We start from the raw sequence: 4778 nt of genomic DNA, 5'->3' as shown, positions 1-4778 counted from the left end.
TTTAGGTGCCAAATATAATAGTAAATGTACTTTTCAGTCATAACATTGGCTACAATGATGTACTAGATCACCTGGTTCATTCAGCTTGGGCAATTAAATTGAAGGATTGTAGAAGGAAAAACCAAGATTGCTGACTAGAACACAAAATAGCAGAGTAGTTTCAGTGCATATAAAAACTAACATCCAAATCTTCCCATCATCAATGAATGATATTAGAATCTAATAAAATAAAAAATATCAAATTCAAATTCAATGGTATAGAATGGAATAATGGATAATTGCATACCATGATGATCCCTTGTGCTCCTCTGTAATATGAGCTGGTTAAAGTTCTGAACCTTCTTGTCCAGCTGCATGATACAGATGGCTTTTTCTGTTATCACTAATTTACATTCAGAAGTCATAGATCATTCATGACCAGCATAAAATGCCTTTCTAGAATCCAAAATAATGTGTACATGCATGCATGTATAACTTATCGATTAAAATAAGATCAAAGAATCCACTGCAAATCACAAGAATTAATTCAAAGACTGGTCATCTATTTAAATAGAGTTTTCCTTGCAATTACAAGAAATAAAACAATGTAGAAATGGGTGAGGACATGCCAAGAGGCTGGGCTGATAGACTTCAGGAGCTAGGCTAGTGCTACAAGCTTGAAGTGCATCCTGCTTTTGTGCATTTTTGATGTCACAATCACTTGTTAGCTTCTTGCTGTTTTATTAATTGTTTGCACTCTACCTTTTAAATTACCAGATCCAATAACACTAACATAAAATGCCGTTCAACAAGCATTTAAACTCAACTTTAACCAGAAAAGGTTGTCCAACAAGTATGATCCATCAAGGTCCGACATGTATCTACAAACAATCTCAACTTGATAATAACAACCCATGAATTGTTACAGTCATAAGGCAGTCAAAGAAAAGAGGGGCTGCCATATTCCTCAAAGACAAGTTTGGTTTAAGGGAAAAAAAATCATGGTTCATTTTGTGGTTCAAGCAATCTGTAAAGGTCAAGCAATAAGACAAAGAAGAAAGGTCATTCAGAGCAAAGATTTTACCAATTTAAAGTTCTATTGGGATCTGATTTCTTGTGTATAACTCTAAATCCATTGAAAACATACTATGCCTGGTCAACTTACTACATACCATAATTGTTCGTGATACTATTAACTTATGAAATGAATGATGCCTACTAAGTAGCATTTGTTATCAAACAGATTGTCATGAAAGCTGCAGTCGAACATAAAAGAGCAAAAGGGGAATGAAATACAAGAATATTTTTAATTGTTTTAAATGGTGACTATTCAATTATCTAATGCTGCCACCATACCAGAATGGCTGGTGAATTAGTAGAAGGATGTACTTAATTACAAGATCAACCTCTTATTCTTCCACGAATAAAAGCAACTTCTTCAATTGCAAATAACAAGCCTTATCGGAACTCCAGATAGTTGTTTGAACAGAGAACATTTCCATAGCATCCATGCTCCATGCTATGTTGCTATTCTCATATGCCAAAAACTGACCTCCTTTCTCACACATCCGAAAAAGGTTACCAGTTCATTGTGGGATTTTAATCAAATTTCACTCTCTATTCATTTCATGATCATTCTTTATGTCCTCAAAAAGCTTCCCATTCTTGGTTCCTGTACTCTTTAGGATAGGGTGAATGTAACAGCTCAGAAATTCAACTTTTTCACAACACCATCACAAACAATAATGTACTCTCTTCATAGGGTTAATTTTTATGCATGAATAACAATGGTCAGGGGATTAGCTCAAATTCAACATCTCAGGATTTCAAATAAATCAAGAGAAGCAAATGAAATGACGATAGAAACCAAAAAGAAATCAAAATGACATTTCCTAAGATATAAAGAGTTAAATCATCACCAGTGTCCCAGATTGCAAGCTTCAGCTTTTTGCCTCCAATTGCAACCATTTTAACCTTGAAATCCACACCTGAAAAAAAAAAATAAACATTTGATCGAAGTAATGAATAAATCAAACAAAGTTGTGAAAAACTTGAATTCGCTAGCATGCTATTGAACTCCAGCCTCGATGAGACTTCTTTCAGAATAAATTTTTGCTATGAAGAAAATCCAGTGCAAGAATACATCCAGTTCTGAATAGTCAAACTGAGCTACATAATCTACAGGGAGCAAATCAAACAGCAGAAAACATAATTTGTTGGAAAAGAATGCTCGATATCAAAAGGATTAGAGCTAACCATGTTGGTACGAACCACAATGAAAAGATAAGACGAAGATTTTTATGATGTCCTTATTATGAATGACTTAATCATTATTCCCAAATACCTGTAAGTTAACATGTTTTTTCTTTGATCATTGCTACCAATTCTAACTGCAAATCATTCTTTGTTCTTTGCAACTCTAAGACCCACAAGTATTACAACAAGAACTAGCTAAATACATCATTATCTTAATTATCATCTGTAAATAAATAAAACAAAGAACTTACAAACTATAACACAATATCAATTCTACTGCAGTAGCACCTGATCATTTCATTTTCCAATTTAGATGTACAAGTATTATCAAATTCATATACTTAAAAGCTCTGGACTGCAACCGCTGCTATGATTATAGCCACCGGATATCATTTACGACTCTCAGTCTCATGTGTCCAAGTATTGCAACAAAAACTCAGTTATTACACCACCATTTTTCAATCACCGTTAATCAATAAATACACAACCACTAGCAAACAACAATACAGTATCAATTCAACTATATAACTGCAAATCTCACTTTTCCAATTAGTACATACTAATAATATCAAATGATTACGTTTAGAAGCAGTGTGCTCTGTGATTGTTTCTGCAATTATTCTTTATAGCTCTTACACCCTCAAGAATTACAATAATAACTCATTCATTAGTCATTACACGATTCTCATAATTATCAACCCCACGTATACAAACAAACCATTCAGTAGCAATAACACATTATAAGTTCAATCCAGTAGCTGCAAATTTTTCTCATTCTAGATGTATGTGCAAAAATTATCGAATTCCTAAATAAATCTCTCCACCAATATAATTAAAACGAATTGCATGACTGGAAAAGCTCGAAGAAACAAATGGAAGGATCTGAAATGTCACCAATCGTGGGGGAGAGATCGTCGAAGGAGTCCGAGGTGAATCTCAGCAGGAGGCTGCTCTTCCCCACCCCCGAATCCCCGATTAACAACAACTTGAACAAATAATCGAACTCCGGTTGGCTCGAAGACGACGAATCCATCGAATTATTACTTCAAATACCCTAGGAAACGCATGGAAAACGATAAGAAAAGCACCAAGAAGAAACGATTGAACGAAATCTAGATCCCTAGAAGCGACCTTTCTTCAGTAAAGAAACCCGAAAAATATCTCAGCGTACCTTGAATCTGGAATTAAGGGGGAAGGAAGTCGAGATCTAGGGTCTGGAATTCGATAAATAGAGGATTCGATAGTGAAAGCGGTGGCGGAAAGCAAGAAAAAGGGGAAGGAATCCCGCGGCGGTGAAGAAACCTACAGGTGCCGACTCAAGAAAGAGGGAAACGGTGGCGGTGGGTTCATATTATTATACTGGGTTGTTGCCATGCTAACTTTAAAATAATAAAAAATAATAATAGTAGTAGGAGCATACGAGCCCATCAATATACATGCAAGTCTAACCACTTTGTTCTCGTTTGCTTCACTGGAAGTAGGGAAGGAAAGAAGCGATTTTGAAAAATAGATGGGAGGCTTCTTATTAGATTGAAATTAAAAAAATAAAAAAAATTATAAAAAATTATTTTTTATATTTCATAAAAAATAAAAATTTATGAAGATGATGGATTTTGAAATTTCCATGGTTAAAATATCTTTAGCAAAATATCTTTTTGAGATGCAACTAAAATTTTATAAAATATCATGGATAGTTAGGATGAAATACTTTTAATTATAATATAATATTAATATTAATATTATATTAATATTTATATAAATATAATAAAATATTTATATAATATTAATATTAATATAATATTTATATTAATATAATATTATATATAATATTTATATTAATATAATATTATATATAATATTATAATTATTAAGATATTAATAAATTGATTATATTAAATATTGATATTATATTAATATAATGAGTATATATTAGTATTATATTAATACAATAAATTATTATGATCTAGTGTTATATTAATATAAATATAATATTATTGTTTATATAAAATTTAAGAGAAAAAATGTACGGTCTTATATCTATTAAGAGTATAATAGATATTTTATATAATTTTTTTAAAAAAATAAATGTTTAATCAAATATAAGCTACTCTTCAATAAATTACTTTCCCATGAATAACCAAACATACTAAAATCTTATTTTTAAAAAATAATTTTTTAGGAAGTAACTTCATGCGAAATTATTTTTTGAAAATAAAAATTTTTTCTGTGAACCAAACGAGTCTTTATACGAATCAATGAGAATTTGTTTTAAAAATCTAGTAGAATTGAGTTAGATTTTTCATTGACTTCATAGAATGGACAATCTATTTAGTAGGACCATATCAATTTAATACCCCCTAGCCTAAATTTTGTGGTGCAAAGAAAAGGTACCATGAAATTTTTATTTCCTACAAGCTAACGAGCTCACAAATAGGATTTAGGCTAAAATTAGGATAAATCTTTAAAAAAATATGAGCTACATAGATAAACAAGCGCACTTATTGTGGATAATCCAATCCAATCCAAACCTACTTAATTTTCCA

General features: G+C 31.4%; 1 long non-coding RNA gene across 1 annotated transcript; it reads right to left on the bottom strand.

Annotated features, from left to right (window-relative positions):
* Window positions 1–1754: 1754 nt before the first annotated feature.
* LOC140851941 (uncharacterized) lies at window positions 1755–3589 on the bottom strand. Its single transcript, XR_012134765.1, has 3 exons — window positions 3407–3589; window positions 3130–3289; window positions 1755–1967 (listed from the first exon to the last, which is right to left on the bottom strand). It is a non-coding gene; the product is annotated as an uncharacterized lncRNA (long non-coding RNA).
* Between the last annotated feature and the right edge of the window lie 1189 nt (window positions 3590–4778).

The sequence above is a fragment of the Elaeis guineensis genome, chromosome 1 (assembly GCF_000442705.2).
Source record: "Elaeis guineensis isolate ETL-2024a chromosome 1, EG11, whole genome shotgun sequence".
NCBI lineage: Eukaryota > Viridiplantae > Streptophyta > Magnoliopsida > Arecales > Arecaceae > Elaeis > Elaeis guineensis.
The sequence above is the reverse complement of the archived record's forward strand: the minus strand, read 5'-3'. Positions and strand labels throughout refer to the sequence as shown.